At 48.4% G+C, this 19,204-nt stretch overlaps 1 pseudogene; it reads left to right on the top strand.

The window, feature by feature from the left end:
* Positions 1-1,673: 1,673 nt before the first annotated feature.
* LOC125890484 (uncharacterized) lies at positions 1,674-4,300 on the top strand (annotated as a pseudogene).
* The last annotated feature ends 14,904 nt before the right edge of the window (positions 4,301-19,204 follow it).

Below are 19,204 nucleotides of genomic sequence, written 5' to 3' on the forward strand. Positions count from 1 at the left end.
TTCAGAGTTCTAATCAGTCAGTCTGCCTATTTAAAGGGTGAAAAGTAGTCACTATACTGTTTGGTATCATGGTGTGTACCACACTGAACATGGACCACAGGAAGCTAATGCGAGTTCTATTTCGTCCCTACTGACCGCCAGAGGCGGTGCATAAGCACTGGATAACTCCGCCCGCGCTAGCGCATGTCGAGTACGAATATCAACAATGTCACCCGTGACCCCTGCGTGAACTCCGGGAGGCTATATCTTCCGGTGTCAGCAGGTGATCTGTTCCTTCATTCTTCTCGCGATCGCGCGTCGAGGTGTACGTAAGTGTTTGCTGTTGGTTTCATGTGTTGCTGGCCCTGGGCAGCCTCGTGCCTCTGTGGTGGGAGTAACGGGCTGATGCTCGTCCTCCCAGGGGCTGTGGCCAGCGTGTTGCACAATTGCATGTATGTCGTTGTTCCTGCTCTAGTATTGCGGCTTTGCTGGGGTGACGGCGTTCCCGCCCCCCGCTTCCAGCATTGCCTGCAGCTGCTGACGGCTGTGTGAGCAGGTCAGTGGAAGTTGAATTCTGATAACTGTACTGTTTTTTGTTTGTTTTTGCAGTTTGGGATTCAAAGTGAAGGATTCAATTGTGATTGGTGACGGTGGTGTTTCCGCTACCCTCTCCCAGCTCAGTTGTGTTTGTCAGACTTATATTCACATATATATATATATATATATATATATATATATATATATATATAAAAGAACAACAACAAAAAGACGGAAAAGGAAGAAGGCTGATAACCTTGTTGGTGACGGTTGCGTGCCCGCCCCCTCTCCCAACTTGGTCTGGTGGTTTTGTTCAGTTGTGTTGACATTTCCGCTCCCGGCAGTGTCATACTTTTCTGGGCTCCTCACTGGCTTCTCCACCTGGTTGCAAATGGCGCACGCCTGTGGCAACTGCATGACCCCCCTTGAGCCTGAAGACGGCCATGACCACTGTGTGGCCTGTCTTGGCGTGGACCACCTGCAGGAGGCCCTCACTGACGAGGCCTGCATGAACTGCAGTATCATGCCTCGGTCAGTGAGGTTGGCCCGACTGGCCCAACTGGGTCCTCCGGCCTGTCTCCCTCCCTTCCAGTCTGAGAGGCCGGACTTCTGCGGAGCTCCTGCGCAGAAGAGGACTGCCACGCGGAGTGGGAATGCTGCTCCCGCGAAAAGGAGGAAGGCGGACAGACCAGCTCTCCTCCAAGGTCGACCGCTTTGCTGCAGACATGGACCACCTTAAGGCGCTCCTCAAGAAACACAATCAGGCTCCGGGTAGTGCACCTCCTGCTGTTGTGCCGGCTCAGGAGTCACCACCGCCACTGGGACGATGCGCTTTCCATCGCAGCCGTCGAGTCAGTTCGGGACTCATAAGGTAGTCCGGCCCCTCTGGCGGCAGGCTCCTCCCGTTCCTCTGCCCAGAGTTCTCGGCGGGGGTCTGATGACTCCTCCATGGGGGCCATCATCCAAGCAGCCCTGGCACGTCTACAGCTCGATGCCCCAAGCCGGGGGCAGGCGCCCAGTGCGTTCCATAGGCGCAACCCTCCCCCGGCGAGGTTACAGTGCCGCATTCTCCGGACTTCTTGAAGGAGCTGCACTCCTGTTGGAGGGACACTTCAGCCCTCACCAGGCCGGGGTCGGATGATCGGGCCTTGGCTGCCATGGAGGATGCCGAGTCGGTGGGGCTCCTCCACATGCCGGCGGTTGAGCCTCCAATCGCGGCCTTGATTGTGGCTCCGGATGAGGCGCTGAAGTCCCCTAAGTGCCCTTCTGCGCAGTGTAAAGTTACGGACGATTACATCTGCAAGGCCTACAACACAGCAGCACGTGTCGGCCGCTTGGGGAACACCCTCTCCCACTTACTCCTTGCCCTCTCAGCCTCCCTGCAGGAGGCACAGGTGGGCGACTCCGTCCGCGACATGTGTGATGCGTCACTGCAGGCTTTTGCCTACCAGGCGAGGAGCTGGGGCGGCTGATGTCGGACGCTTGTCCACACTCGCCGTCATGTCTGGTTGGCACAGTCACCTCTGACGGAGGCGACTCGTAGGGTCCTTCGGGTGCCAGCAGAACCTGGGGAGCTGTTTGGCTCTGCTGCTCTGGATGCACTGGACCGCACCGCTGAGGCCGGCGACACCAGGCGGCGGCTTGCGAGCCTCCATAAGAGAGCACCTGTTTCCAGGGGCAGCTCGAGGAGTTTTTCATCTGCCCTCAGGGTCCTCCACGACAATCTCCCCGGGGTGGCCACCGGCGGCGGGATGAGAGGAAGTCAGCGGGTGACTTTCGCTCCACTCTGCGCCGCTCACCTCGGAAGCCTCAGGACCCCAAGCCCGACCGCCGCACTTCCGGCTCCTCCAGGGGCCGGGGGCCTCGGCGCTAGGGCCACGGGGCCGGTCGTCGGCTGCTTTTCCCAGCAGCAGCTCAGTCACTGGGCTGCCTGCTCGCCAGACCCCTGGGTAGTTGCCACCCTGACCCGGGGTTACGAAGTGCAGTTCCGACGCCGGCCCCCAGCCTTTGGCCGGGTCACCATGACGGTCATCCACGACTCGGCCAAGGCCCAAGCCCTAGCCCAGGAGCTGTCCACCCTCCTGGACAAGGGCGCCATCACACCGGTGGACCCTCTCCTTCAACCCGGGGGACTCTACTCAACCTACTTCCTCGTCGGCAAGAAGGACGGCGGACTCCGTCCCATCTTGGACCTACGCGGCCTAAACAGGTACTTGAAGTTTTTACCGTTCCATATGTTGACCTCAGCGGATGTGATGCGCGTGATCCGGCAAGGCGAGTGGTTCACGTCCATCGACCTGAAGGACGCGTACTTTCATGTACCCATTGCGGCTCATCATCAGCCCTTCCTGCGATTTGCCTTTCGGGACCGCCACTATCAGTTCAGGGTGCTCCCCTTTGGGCTCTCCCTGTCTCCCAGGGTCTTTACCCGGTGCGTGGCAGCGGCTCTGGCGCCGTTACAGGCTGGGGGCATGAAGGTGCTGCCATACCTGGACGATTGGCTGGTGTGCGCACCTTCCCGGGCCCAGGTGGTCCAGGATACGGCCCGCCTTCTGACACATGTGGCCCGGCTGGGCCTCACGGTCAACATGGAGAAGAGCTGTTTGGTCCCCACCCAGCGGGCCGCCTACCTAGGTCTAGTCCTGGACTCTGTGGCCATGAAGGCCTATCTGTCAGAGCGTCGTGTGGACGACATCCTCCGACTCCTTCTTCTCTTCAGGAGGGGCGAGCGGCTGCCGTTCGTCATGTATCTTCGCCTACTGGGCAAGCTGACGGCCGCGTCGACGGCCATTCCTTCTGGCCTGTTGGCATTGCGCCCCCTCCAAATGTGGCTGAACGGTTTTCGCCTGGACCCCAAGCTCCACAGGCGCAGACTGATCACTGTCTCGCAGGCATGCGTTCGCATCCTGGTGCCTTGGAGGGACCGGGCATTCCTGCTGGGGGGTGCGCCCCTGGGTGCTATCCCATCCTTTCGGGAGACCGTCACATCGGATGCATCCCGTTCAGGATGGGGTGCGGTCTGGCATGGCAGGCCGGCTCAGGGACAGTGGTCTGTCCGGGACCGCGCATGTCACATCAATGTCCTGGAGCTGCGGGCCGTCCATCTGGCGCTCAGGCACTTTCTACCGCATCTACAGGGGAGACATGTGCTGATCCGGTCAGACAACAAGGCTGTTGTCTCCCAGATCAACCATCAGGGGGGCACCAAGTCGGTGCGACTGTTAAGTGCGCGTCCCGGCGCCTGCTTACATGGGCCGCTCCCCGTCTGTCCAGCCTGCGGGCTGTGTGGCTGTCCGGCGACCAGAATCGGGTGGCAGACTTCCTTTCCCGACACAAGCCTCCTCCGGGGGAATGGAGGCTTCATCCGGAGGTCGTGGGGATGGTCTGGGGCATTTTCGGCAGGGCGGAGGTGGATCTTTTTGCCTCGAGGGAGTCAACTCATTGTCCCCTCTGGTTCTCCTGGACAGAGGGGGACAGTCCTCTGGGACGGGATGTCCTGGGGCACGAGTGGCCCGACGGCCTCCTGTATGCCTTTCCGCCATTGCCTCTGATCCTCCCGACGCTACAGCGGGTCCTTCAACAGGGCCACCGTCTCCTCCTGGTGGCCCCGTTCTGGCCAGGGAGGATTTGGTTTCCACTGCTGCCGAGGCTTTGCTGCGGCTCGCCATGGCGCCTCCCAGAGAGGATGGATCTCCTGTCACAGCTGGGGGGTCGGATTTGGCACCCCGACCCCTGCCGTCTCCAGCTTTGGGTCTGGCCACTGCAGGGCCCGACCCGCTCCTGACTGCTTGCACTGAGGCGGTCAGGTGCAGGGGCAGGGGGGAGGATCCCGCCTCTTGTACGGTGGCCACAATTCTGGAGTTTCTCCAGTCTCTCTTGGAGGATGGTCACACTCCTTCCACCTTGAGGGTGTATGTGGCGGCAATTTCATCGCGACATGTTTTGGTTGAGAATGCCACCGTGGGGTGCCAGCGGTTGGTGTCGTCTTTTCTCAGGGGGGCACTGAGGCTGCGGCCTCCGGCGGCCCCCAGGGTTCCGGCATGGGATCTCTCCCTGGTGCTGGATGTCCTGTCTTCCTCGCCCTTTGAGCCCTTAGCCCAGGCTGATCTTAAGTGGTTATCAATGAAGACAGCCTTTCTCCTTGCTGTCACATCAGCAAAGCGGGTTGGGGAGCTGCATGCTCTCTCCGTCAGTGAGTCCTGCCTGCGTTGGGGGCCGGATGGTTCGTGGGTGACTCTCTGGCCGAACGTTGCGTTCCTGCCAAAGGTGCTGCCACGCACCCATCTCAACCGGCCGATTCATCTGGCTCGGTTCGACCCCCCGTCGGCCGACTGTGGAGCACAGTTGTTGTGTCCTGTACGGACCCTGGCTGCTTACCTCAATGCCACTGCGCCTGTGCGACGAACAGACCAATTGTTTGTGTGCTATGGGGGTCATAACAGAGGTTGTGCCCTCTCTAAACAGCGCCTGTCACATTGGATTGTGGATACCATCTCCTATGCTTACAGGGTCACTGGCCGTCCGTTGCCAGCCGGGGTCAGGTGCCATTCCACGCGGGGGGTCTCCACGTCCTGGGCTGCTCTGAGGGGTGTTTCACTGGAAGACATCTGTGCTGCAGCTTCTTGGGCGTCACCTTCCACGTTCCATCGCTTTTATCGCCTCAGTGTTGCTGCTCCCCACCCGTTGGGCGTGGTCCTCCGCCACAGGACTTCTGATCAGTGAGGTAGGTCTGGGGGATTCTTCGTGACGTTGTTGGTATGTGTCATCCAGTGCTTATGCACCGCCTCTGGCGGTCAGTAGGGACGAAATAGAACGAAAGTTACAATGGTAACTACGGTTCTATGAGTCCTGGATGACCGCCAGAGTGTCTGGTCACTCTGAATCCTCGCGCGCTCGCGAGCAGATTTTAGGAACAGATCACCTGCTGACACCGGAAGATATAGCCTCCCGGAGTTCACGCAGGGGTCACGGGTGACATTGTTGATATTCGTACTCGACATGCGCTAGCGCGGGCGGAGTTATCCAGTGCTTATGCACCGCCTCTGGCGGTCATCCAGGACTCATAGAACCGTAGTTACCATTGTAACTTTCGTTGTCACAGGAGATTAGAAAGAAAATTATAGACAAGCATGTTATAGGTAAAGGCTATAAGACCACCTCCAAGCAGCTTGATGTTCCTGTGACCACAGTTGCACATGTTATTCAGAGGTTTAAGGTCCACGGGACTGTAGCCAACCTCCCTGGACGTGGTTGCAAGAGGAAAATTGATGACAAATTGAAGAGACCGATAAAACGAATGGTAACCAAAGAGCCCAGAACAACTTCCAAAGAGATTAGAGGTGAACTCTAAGGTCAAGGTACATCAGTGTCAGATCGCACCATCCGTAGCTGTTTGAGCCAAAGTGGACTGAATGGGAGACTGTTGAAAGCAAATCATAAAAAAGCAAGACTGGAATTTGCCAAAATGCATATTGACAAGCCACAAAGCTTCTGGGAGAATGTTCTTTGGACAGACGAGACAAAACTGGAGCTTTTTGACAAGTCACCTCAGAATAGATGGACAGCACGCATGCTGTGACTCTCCGTTAGCTCGTGTCCGTAAAATCTAGTGTTTTTATCTAGTTTTACATCACTTTTTATATACTACATTTCTATTATTGGTTGGTTTAAGCTTATTCCTCAACTGGATGACGGATTTTAATTTTTACGATTTGTGATTCGACGAAATTTGTGAAGAGAAGTATACCTGACAGCGTGGGAAAATCTGATCAGCTGGCGGTCTGACATCTAGGCCGAACCGATCTGCCAGAACATCTCTGTAAACCGATATCATCTTCAATTCAACAACTAATAAAGAAGATTGACTTACCAGTTCGATTCACCAGCAGCGGGCCCGTTTCGGGCCCTTGGTGGGGCCTCTCCATCAGTCCACTTCTGAAATCTGCCTTCTCACCGCTGCGGGCTCCATTTGGAGCCATGGTGTGTAAGTTTTTCAAGCTACCTGTTGATCCATATTTAATCAGCCAGATCAGAATAGCTGGATTTCTCTTCCCTCCACGTTTGCTGGTGCTTTTCTTCGTTTTTAATCTGTTTCAGCTCCACCGATGGCTCCCGCTGCAGAGTTCGCGAAATTAAAAACTGAGCTCCAGTCCATAGAGCGCCTTATTGATGAGCTCCTACAGTGGCAGTCTGTGCTGTGCTCCCGGCTGTCATCGCTGGAACCTGGGGATACTCAGCTGTCCCAGATGTCTAATGCAGCGGCGGCTTCTGCTCCTTTTCCTGGCTCAGTTTCCACTTCATCCGTAGCCTGCCTGGAGCCTGCAGTCAACCTGCGGCCCTCGGCTCCACATCCTGCCTACTGGCACTCCCAGTCCAAGCTCCACTCCCTCCTGGTCGTTCGTTGTCAGGGGAGGTAAAAAGCTGTCTCTCTCCCTCTATGACTCTCCTGGCATCATCGGCAGCAACGGTAGCATCCCACTCACAAACTTTCTCTCCCCCCTCGCATCCCTTCCCCCTGAGCCGGTTTCTCCCCCGCTTGCTCGCAGTGCAGCTCGGGTCCGAAAGCGCTCCTCTCCCATCACCCTGCCCCTGAACTCGCCGTCTTCTCCGTCGGCTCCCCCGGGATGCAAACGGTCCCATTTATCACCCTCACAGGCCAAGAAACAGTCTCCCCCGAACTCTGTTCACACGCAGTCCTTCGTCCTCACAGCCACCTTACCTGCTCATTAACGCACGAGCTGCAGCTGTGGTCACTGGTGACGTCATCCCAGACAGCGTCTCAACAGGTGATCCTACACAGACCTCCCTCACTAACATTCAGACACACTTCTCACCCAAACTTTCCGTCTATAAAGGCAACTGTAAGGACGAGGATCCTGAAATACTCATTATAGGTGACTCCATTATTAAAGATTATTTTTATTGGCTTTTTTGCCAGGACAGAGGGTGAAATGGGGAGACAGAGAGAGGGGACTGGCATGCAGCAAAGGGCCGCGAGCCGGATTCGAACCCACAGCCGCTGCAGCGAGGCAATGCCTCTGTGCATGGGGCGCCGGCACTATCCACTACGCTACCGACGCCCCGAGGTGACTCCATTATTAGATCAGTTTCTCTCCCAGGTGCATTCACGTACTGCCTTTCTGGTGGTAGAGTTGCAGATATGATTGAGTTAGCCCCAGCACTTTAAGATCTCCATCCTTCTGCTCATATTCCACGTCTGTACTAATGACGTCTTAGACAGAAAATCAATTGTCTTCAGTCTTGGAAAAATCTGTGTTTTCTCTGGCCCCATCCCTGCCCCCTCTAAGAGCCGTGAGCATTTCAGCCGTCTAGTCCATATTCACGGCTGGTCAAAAACCTTTTGCACCCAAACAGGACATGGTTTTATCAGCAACTTTGACTGCTTCTGGACCAAACCTGACCTCTGTAAGACTGATGGTCTGTACCCCAACATTAAAGGCACCAACCTGCTTGCTCATAACTACATAAAGCACATTGCTTTCTGCTTGGACTTGGAAAACTGACATCCAACCCGGCATAACCCTCCCTCAGGAGTCACCCACACTCAAAATAATGAGTATCTCTCATTGGGTCCTGCCGGTCCTTGTACATCTAATTTGAAAATTACTTGCCAACTCAACTCTGTTTCTACTAATGCTGACAGACCTAAGTGTTCTGCAAACACCCTTACATTTGCATTTCTCAATGTTAGATCAGTTTCTAATAAAACTTTCATTATTCATGACTTTATAACCTCTCACATGCTTGACTGCATTCTCCTTACTGAGACATGGCTTGATGAAACCGGTAACATAGAGTTGATTGAAGCACGTCCACCTAAATTTTCATTTTTACATTGTCCCAGGCTTGAAAAGAAGGGTGGTGGTGTTGCTGCCATTTTTTTCAGACAACTTATCATGCAAAAACATCTTGTTTGGCAATTACTCCACTTTCGAGTACTTAGCCTTAGTCATGAAATCTGCTTCTCCCGTTCTTGTGCTCACTGTTTACCGCCCACCAAAGCTTAAAAAGAGTTTCATAGATGAATTCACCGAGCTGCTATCTAAGATTTCTGTCAAATATGATACAGTCCTTATTTCCGGTAACTTCAACATTCATATTGATAATTCCACAGATTTTTTTGCCAACCAGTTCACTGACATGCTATCAACCTTTGACCTTATACAGCATATAGCTGTTCCTGCTCATAATAAGAGTCATACACTTGATTTAGTCATTTCCAAAGGCCTAGATATAACCACAAACTGCATCCGTGATGTGGGGATATCTGATCATTTCTGCATTTTCTTCAACTTGTCTTGCACGACCAAACCTGTACCCAGACTTGAAACTGTTAAAAGGCGTCCCATTCGCACTGAAACACTCAACAAGTTTACCTCATGTTATACTAAAAGATCACAGTCTGATTTTAATTACAGTGTTGATCCCAACTCATCTTCAATGTCATTGTGTGACAACTTGATCAATAATTTTAATCAATCAATCAATGAATCAATTTTATTTATAAAGCCCAATATCACAAATCACAATTTGCCTCACAGGACTTTACAGCATACGACATCCCTCTGTCCTTAGGACCCTCACAGCGGATAAGGAAAAACTCCCCCCAAAAAACCCTTTAACGGGGGAAAAAAAGGGTAGAAACCTCAGGAAGAGCGACTGAGGAGGGATCCCTCTTCCAGGACGGACAGACGTGCAATAGATGTCGTACAGAACAGATCAGCATAATAAATTAACAGTAATCCGTATGACACAATGAGACAGAAAGAGAGAGAGAGAGAGAGAGAGAGAGAGAGAGAGAGAGCATTCCATGAAGATGAGCATGAACATGAGCTCCTGAATATTTTTGCTTTTTTGGATGTTTTAAAGTGAGATAAACTACTATTCTTCTAAGAGCCGGAAGAAAACAGAAGAGAAAAACGTTGTTTTTAAAAAAAAAAATCTACCAAGAAGGAAAAAAAAAAACAGCAAAAACCTCAGAAAACAGTGATAGACTGGAAAACAACGGAACCAACTGCCAAACTGACAGTTAGCCTAACTGTCCAACCAGCAACAAAAAAAGGTCAAGCAAAGAGGAGGAAAACAGCTGAAGACGCAAGTGAGTGAAACCATCAGAAAGAAAATATAACATTTAAAAAGAGGAAACAAAAAATTGCTGAACCCTAAATAAACTTACGCTCGCATAACACAGCTAGCTGTAAACAAGACCCAATTGTTGCCAAGGAATTTAAATAGCAGCAGTTCAACAGCAGCAGAGCCTGATGGAGTCCCCCAAAGGCTGCACAGAGGCGGTTCCTCTCCTCTATCCTCCTGATGTAACCCATGAGACTGCCAGGAAGGCATTTAAACAAAACTGCTAAAAGAAAGACCAGAAACCCTGTTTTCTGATCTTTACAAGACCGGGAGGTCAGCAACCTGATCCTCTTCACAGACCAGCCGCTAGCATGGCACTCTGCCATCAGTGCTCACTACCCCTCTGTCAAAAAGAGGGATCTGTAACGGCTGGAAAATAAAAATAAAAGAAGCAGAGGATTCAGATACTTTCATGATGACAGTAAACTTATACAAGAATGGGACTATCATAGTGCAGGGGAACCTCAAACTGTTTGAGATGGACTTCCTCCTTATAAAGGAAAGAGCCCAGCAGGAGAGATCTAGCTCCACTGACAGTTCCCAGGTCCCAGCTCCCAGCTGCCTAACTACTGAGCAGCCCCCTGAAGAGAAGGAGCCCACCAGCCCAGAGCAGGTCCAGGACCCCAGCTGAACCGCACCATCACCGAACTGAAGGTGAAATTCACAGAGCTGGAGAGAGAACTTGTACAACTGAGAGAGCTGATCAGCCAACAGCCATGCCAGCCCACCACAGCTCAGCCTGATCCCTGTACCATCAGCACAGAGCTGGGCATGCTGAGGCAGGACAGGGACAGCTGCAGGAGAGAGCTGAGCCTGCTCAGGACTGAGATCAGAGAGCTGCATCAGGACAGAGAGCAGCGTCTAGCAGCACTGACAGCTCTGACAGAGGAGGTGAAGGAGCTCAGAGGGGAGAGAGAGGAGCACAGGAAAGAACTTACCTCTCTCTCAAAGGAGGTGAAGGAGCTCAGAGGAGAGAGAGAGAAGCACAGGAGAGAACTTACCTCTCTGTCAAAGGAGGTGGAGGAGCTCAGAGGAGAGAGAGAGGAGCACAGCAGAGCACTCACCACTCTGTCAAAACAGCCTCAGGAGAGAGGTGGAGCTACACAGGACCTGGATGAAAAACTAGACCACAACCAGGACCCTGTGAGCAGCCAGGACCCACCAATCCAAGAACCTACCTCCACCCCCAGCTACACATCCAGCCCACAGACCAGCACCTCCCCTCATTCCACCAGACCAGCACAACAGAGAGAGAAGACAGACATTGTCCTCCTCATCGACTCCAATGGAAAATTCCTTAATGAAAAGAAACTTTTCCCCACCCACAAAGTGGCTAAAATCTGGTGTCCAAACACCCACCAAGCCATAGACCTGCTGTCAGAGGAGCGGCTTGGATCTCCGCGTCACATCATCAACCACACTGGCACCAATGATCTGCGGAGCCAGCAGGAGAGGGTGTCAGAGTCACTCAAGAGAGTGACAGAGAAAGCCTCCACCACCTTCCCCAACAGCAGAGTGGTCATATCCACTCTGCTCCCAAGGAAAGACTTCCACCCTGACACCATCCACAGGATCAACAGCAGCCTGTCCAGAGACTGTGCACGGAGACCCAATGTCCACCTAGCCCACCACCCCACCCTGGACATCAGCTGTCTCTACGACCACGTCCATCTGTTTAAAAGCACAGTCCCCATCTTCGCCCAAACACTGAAAAGCGTCGCTCTCACCAGAGACCAATCTACGGCCATGAAAGAGCACATCAGCCCACAACCCCACAGAACACCAAGACACCCTCAACCAACATCCAGACCAACACAATGGAGACAAGACCACCCTCAGCCCCACCCACATCATGTCCAAATCAGACCCCACAAAGGCAACCATGATCCCCCTCAAGCCAGACCACAGTCACTCCTGTCCCTAGGGGCCCCACCCCAACCACAGCGACAAGAGCCACACCCTAGCCCACTGAGTTATGCCCAGGTGGTCCGGAGAGCAGCAGAACCAACCTTAACCACCCCCCCACACAATGAACTGAGGGACATTCAGCAGATGCTCAGCCTGCTTTGCTCTCATCTGATTGGACAGGTACCACAATAGACACTGTATGAATTATTATTAGAGTATTTCTTGTGCTCATACAGTTTAAAAAAAAAAAAAGGACATTTACACTGTACATAAGTATTGATTATTTAATATACCAGTTATTGATTTGTTACCTTTTATAATATGTCATGTAGATACTCTTAAATTATTTTCTTTGACTTAGTAGTTTATCTCATTTTGATCACCAAATGCAGCCTTCTGAGTTTTAAATGAAATCTAAATCTTTTGTCATCTCTTGTTTGAATGTTCAGGGTCTGAGATCTTCTGCTCTTGGCCTTAAGAGCAGGACCTCAGACTTTATTAGAGAGTTAGAAAATGTAGATGTGTTTATATTGCAAGAGACTTGGTGTAGAGGAGATGTCTCCACTGGTTGTCCCTCAGGCTACATAGAGATAATGTCCCCGTCCACCAAACTAAAGGGAGTAACACAAGGAAGGGATTCAGGGGGAATGCTGATCTGGTATAAGGCAAACCTTGTACAATACATTGAATTAATCAAAAAAGGAGAATTTTCAATTTGGCTCAAAATCAAAAAAGACCTTATCACCACAGATAAAGATGTATTCCTGTGTGCAGCATATATCCCCATCACAATCCCCTTATTTTAATGAAGACAGTTTCTCCATTCTCGAAGATGAGATTAGTTACTTCCAGGCCCAGGGAAGTGTACTGATCTGTGGAGACCTGAATGCCAGGACTGGTACAGAACCAGACTTTATCAGCACACAGGGAGACAAACATATACCTGGTCAAGTCAGCATCCCCCTCCCTTCACACCCCCGCAGAAACAACTTTGACAAAACTGTCAATAAAAGTGGGCAGCAACTGTTGCAGCTCTGCCGAACATTGGGTCTGTACATGGTTAACAGTCGGCCGAGGGGACTCATTCGGTCTTTACACTCATAGCTCTCCTCTTGGCAACAGCACAGTAGACTATGGCATCACCGACCTAGACCCCTTCTACCTGAGAGCATTTACAGTCAGCCCCTTAACCCCCTTATCAGACCATAGTAAAATCACACTCTACATTAAAACGACAACAAACGACCCTCACACAGTAGAACCCTGCAATCTGACCTACAGAAAACAACCTTATAAATGGACAAACAAAAGCAAAGACGAATACCAGACAGCAATCAAAAATCCAATCTTTCAATCCCATTTAGACTGTTTTCTTTCCACCTCGTATCCCCTCAATCAGGACGGCCTCAGACAGGCTGTACAGGACATCTACAACATATTTGACCATGTGGCAGACTTATCCAGTCTGAAAAAGCGCCAGCACCACAGACCAAAAGACCCGACCAATGACGAGTGGTTTGACACAGAATGCAGACAACTGAGAAACTCTCAGAAATGTGTCAAATCAAAAACACAGACAACCTGACAACCCTGAGCTCCGCCTCCAGTACTGGGAAACACTGAGAGTATACAGAAAAACACTCAGAACTAAAAAAGAACAGCATGTGAGGCATCAGTTACAAATAATTGAAGAGTCCATTGACTCCAATGACTTCTGGAAGAAATGGCACTCTTTCAGCAAACCACAAAAAGAAGAATTGGCTATTCAAAATAGTGACATCTGGAAAAATCACTTTGAAAGTCTGTATACTGCTGTTCCCTGAATTCGGCCCAAAACAATCTCCTCAACAAATTACAAATTTTAGAATCAGTCATTAAAGACAACCAGAACCCCCTAGACTACCAAATTACTGAAGCAGAGCTGCTGGCTAAAATCCAGGCACTGCAGCCAAAGAAAGCCAGCGGTCCTGATGGCATTTTAAATGAAATGCTAAAATTTGATGACCATAAATTTAACATTGCCATATTAAAATTATTTAACCTTATTCTGGGTGTCGGACATTTCCCTGACCTCTGGAGTGAAGGAATCATCACACCAATCTTTAAAAGTGGAAACAAATTTGACCCAAACAATTACCGAGGCATCTGTGTCAGCAGCAACCTGGGGAAGTTGTTCTGCAGCATCCTAAACAGCCGACTGCAAGACTTCCTCAGAGAACATGATGTCCTGAGCAAGAGCCAGATAGGATTCACACCCAAACATAGAACAACAGACCATATCTACACCCTTCACACCCTCATTAATAAAGACGTCCACCAAAACAAGAGGAAAATCTTCTCTTGTTTTGTAGACTTCAAAAAAGCATTCAACTCAATTTGGCATGATGGACTGTTCTTAAAATTAATTGAGAAGGGTGTAGGAGGGAAGGTCTATGACATCATTAAAACCATGTACAGTCATATGAAATGTGCTGTTAAAATTAACAACATGGAAACAGATTTCTTCCCCCAGAGTAGAGGAGTAAAACAGGGCTGCAGTCTCAGTCCCACCCTCTTCAACATTTATATCGATGAATTGGCCAGATCACTAGAACTATCTGACATCCCTGGTCTCACTCTGTCTGACACACAGGTTAAATGCCTACTGTTTGCAGATGATCTCATATTGCTGGCTCCATCAAATGAAGCACTACAACAGCAACTGGATCACCTGCAAACCTTCTGTCAGACCTGGGCCCTGACAGTTAATCTGGACAAAACCAAAATTATGATATTCCAGAAACGACCCAGGGGTCAGGGAAACCAAACCAGGTTTTTCCTGGGCTCTCATGAGGTGGAGCACACACACGACACATACTTAGGATTACACATCACGTCCACGGGAAACTTTAACCTGGCTGTTGATGATCTCAGAGAGAAGGGAAGAAGGGCTTTCTATGCTATAAAGAAATCTTCAAACATTAATATACCCATTAGAATCTGGCTCAAAATATTCAAATCTATAATTGAACCAATTATTCTGTATGGTAGTGAAGTGTGGGGTCCTCTTGCAAATCAAGATTTTGAAAAATGGGACAAACACCCCATCGAAATCCTGCATACAGAGATTTGCAAGAGCATCCTGAGAGTGCACAGGAACACCCCCAACAACGGGTGCCGAGCTGAGCTAGGCCAATTCCCCCTTTTAATTAGAATTCAAAAAAGAGCCATCAAATTTTATAAACACCTTAAAACAAGTGACCCCAACTCCTACCACTACAAAGCTCTGCAATGCCAAGAGGAGAACATGGAGAAGAGCCCCCTCAGCCAGCTAGTCCTGAGGCTCAGCTCCTCTAACAACACAAGACCTCAGCACAGCCCTCACACAATCTGGACCCACCAAATTATAGAGAAACAAAAAGAACATTACATTAACTATTGGACATCGACCACAAAACGCAAAGCAAACTTCAGTGTTATTTGGCTCTAAATAGACAGTACACGGTGGCAGAATATCTGAGCACCGTGACTGATGAGAAACTGAGGAAGACTTTGACCATGTACAGACTCAGTGACCACAGCTTGGCCATAGAGACGGGCAGACACAGGCAGACCTGGCTGCCCAGAGAGGACAGGTTGTGTGAGCTCTGTCCACACAGACAAGTGGAGACAGAGACACACTTCCTGTTGCACTGCAGCAAGTATGAACACATCAGAGCTGACTTCCTCTCAAAAATAAAACATAAAGTCACTGACTTTGATTCTCTGCCTGATCAAACTAAAATGCAACACATCCTTGGAGAGAACAGAGTCAGCAGCAACATATGTCAGGTTATGCCACAGCCTGAGGGACAACCATCACAACACCTGACACACCTGTCTATATTTACAGTCCTTGTAACTCACAATCTACATTTTTCTTTATTCATTTTTTTTCTATATTATATATTGGTGTATTGTATTGTAGATTGGTGTATTTTGTATTATATAACATATATTTAATCTTTTTTTATAGTTTTCTGACTTACTTTTATTATTGTACTTTATTTGTAAATTTTTAATGTCTTTGGCAATATTGTTAATCTACAGTCATGCCAATAAAGATTATTGAATTGACAGACAGAGAGAGAGAGAGAGAGAGAGAGAGAGAGAGAGAGAGAGATGCAGGTAATGACAGTAGCTTACAACAACATTATTGAAAGTAATAATATTATAGTTATAGTTCTGGCTACTGTGGTACAATATGTTGAAAGTATATGTTAATATCTGGCAGTATACATGTGTGACAATAATCATATGTGTATAATAACAGTAGAAGTATGACTAATGACTAATGATGGCAGCAGCAGCAGGACGCATCTGGCAGGACCACGGCAGCAGCACAACCACACACACGTCACGCTGTCCAGGCACCGCTGCGATATGAGTTAATCTGAGAGACAGTGGAGCACAAAGGCTTCAGAGTTAGTGACATCCAGAATGGCCGATTTAGCAAGATGCAGTAATAGAATACGAGAGAGAGAGAGAGAGAGAAGGAGAGAAGGTACCCAGTGTATTATAGGGGGGTCCTCCGGCAGACTAGGCCTCAGTCAGCCTAACTAGGGGCTGGTACAGGGCAAGCCTGAGCCAGCCCTAACTATAAGCTTTATCAAAGAGGAAAGTCTTAAGTCTAGTCTTAAATGTGGAGCCGGTATCTGCCTCACCGACCGTAACAGGAAGATGATTCCACAGGAGAGGAGCCTGATAGCTGAAGGCTCTGGCTCCTGATCCACTTTTGGAGACTTTAGGGACCACGAGTAACCCTGCGTTCTCAGAGCGCAGTGTTCTGGTGGGATAATATGGCACTATGAGCTCTCTAAGATGTGACGGAGCTTGACCATTTAGAGCTTTATAAGTTAACAGTAGGATTTTAAATTCAATTCTGGATTTTACAGGGAGCCAGTGCAGAAAAGCTAGAACAGGAGAAATATGATCGTGTTTCTTAGTTCCTGTTAGTACACGTGCTGCTGCATTCTGAATTAGCTGGAGAGTTTTTAAGGACTTACTAGAGCTACCTGATAATAGAGAGTTACAGTAATCCAGCCTTGAGGTAACAAAAGCGTGGACCAATTTTTCTGCATCTTTTCGGGTCAGGATAGGCCTAATTTTCGCAATGTTATGCAGATGAAAAAATGCACTTTAACAAGTCTGTAACTCAAATTCTAGATGATATTGCCCCATTCAAGACCAAGAAAATCTCAGGTAAATCCAAGGCGCCATGGATAAACAAGGACCAACTAAAGTCATTAAAGAGAACCTGTCGCAAATCTGAGCGTAAATGGCGTAAGTTGAAATTGCAAACTGATTATTTTAATTACAAGGAATTGCTCAGGAAATACAACACAGAAGTAAAACATTCCAGACAATCCTGTTTTTCTCAACTCATTGCTGAAAATCTTGACAACTCTAAATTGTTGTTAAGCACAATCGATAAACTGGTAAATCCCCCAAGACCCATACCTACCAAGCGTCACTCTTCAGAAAAATGCAATGAGTTTGCCTCTTACTTTGAACTTAAGGTTGCCAACATTAGGATCAATATTGCAGCTACCTGTGGTGGTGCATGTGGCTCCTTTTCCATACCACAGTCCCATAATACAAACACTCTCTCTGACTTCAGGCAAATACAAAGTCATGATTTGCACGAAGTTGTAAAGCAACTCAGCTCTGCTACTTGTATGCTTGATGCTATGCGTACTAAGCATTTTAAAAGTGTTTTTAACTGTCTGGTTGATGATGTGCTTGAAATTGTAAATAGCTCTCTGCTCTCTGGAACCTTTCCCACAGCTCTCAAACATGCCATTGTTACTCCCCTGTTAAAAAAGAGCAACCTTGATCTGTTTGTTACTGCCAACTATAGGCCTATTTCTAATCTTCCATTCCTGGGGTAAATTCTAGAAAAGGTTGTTTATCAGCAGTTGTATGATCATCTATCAGATAATAATTTGTTTGACCTTTACCAGTCCGGTTTTAGAATTAATCACAGTACTGAAACAGCCCTTGTCTGTGTAGTTAATGATCTCAAAATGAATTGTGATAATCATAAAGTCTCTGTCCTTATCCTGCTTGATCTCAGTGCCGCCTTTGACACAGTTGACCATGCTATTTTGCTTAGTCACCTCAAAAATTATATTGGTTTTCAAGGCACTGTCCTACAGTGGCTTTCTTCCTACCTCAGAGGTAGATCTTTTTCTGTTTCAATTGGAGATTGTCTTTCAGATGAGGTCAGTGTTTTATATGGAGTGCCCCAGGTGTCTGTCCTTGGCCCTCTTCTTTTTAACTTATACATGCTCCCACTTGGTTCCATAATCCGTCAATACAGTATATCATATCATTCATATGCTGATGACACCCAGCTATATATATCTGTCTCTGGTAATCATCTTAGTGCTGTAAATGATCTCATCCAGTGTATTAATGAGGTTAGGCACTGGATGACAAAAAATTTCTTACAACTCAATGATGATAAAACGGAAATCCTTCTTGTCGGTCCAAAAGCTTTAAGGCAGCAGATTAGTTCCCTACTAACTCCTCTTTCTGTTAAACCCAGTGAGCATCTCAAGAACCTAGGTGTTATTATAGACTCTGATGTTAATTTCCAGAAGCATATTTCCTCCATATCCAAAACTGCATTCTATCATCTTAAAAACATCACTAAAGTTAGATCATTTATATCCCTCTCAGACGCTGAAAAGTTGGTGCATGCTTTTATCTCAATTAGGCTGGACTATTGTAATGCACTTTTAGCAGGAATAACAAAACAAGCACTTCACAGGCTCCAACTTGTTCAGAATGCTGCAGCTAGAGTAATAACCAGGACCAAAAAATATGAGCACATCACTCCCATCTTGATTTCTCTTCACTGGCTTCCTGTGAAGCAAAGAATTGATTTTAAGATTTTGCTTATTGTTTTTAAAGCTATAAATGGTGTAGCTCCACCTTATATCAAGGACATGCTGGCTGAGAACACACCAGACAGACTCCTGCGATCTGGAAGTAGAAGCCTTCTCACTATCCCAAGAATACACTCTAGATCAGCTCATGGTGCTTTCAGTCACTATGGTCCAATTCTTTGGAATTCTTTACCACAACACCTCAGGTTCATTACATCAATTTCCACTTTTAAACACAGGTTAAAAACACATCTCTTTTCACAAGCTTTTAACTAGATGTGTGTGTGTGTGGTTTTAACCAGGTATACCATTACCATTGTTTTGTGTTTTTGTTATCAGGTTTTTACATGCTCTTGTACTGTGTAATCTCCTTGCTGTTGTGTTTGTTTTTATATGTATGTTGTGTTTGTTTTAAGCACATTGAGCTATGCTTGTCATATGAAATGTGCTATACAAATAAATTTGACTTGACTTGACTTGACTCTTTGTTCAAAGATACAAAAATGAAGCATACAAAGAAAAAAACACGGTACCAACTGTGAAACATGAAGGAGGCTGAGTGATGTTCTGGGGCTGCTTTGCTGTATCTGGCACAGGGTGTCTTGAATCTGTGCAGGGTACAATGAAATCTCAAGACTATCAAGGCATTCTGGAGCGAAATGTGCTGCCCAGTGTCAGAAAGCTTGGTCTCATTCGCAGGTCATAGGTCCTTCAAC

Source organism: Epinephelus fuscoguttatus, linkage group LG6 (assembly GCF_011397635.1).
Source record: "Epinephelus fuscoguttatus linkage group LG6, E.fuscoguttatus.final_Chr_v1".
Classification (NCBI taxonomy): Eukaryota; Metazoa; Chordata; class Actinopteri; order Perciformes; family Serranidae; genus Epinephelus; species Epinephelus fuscoguttatus.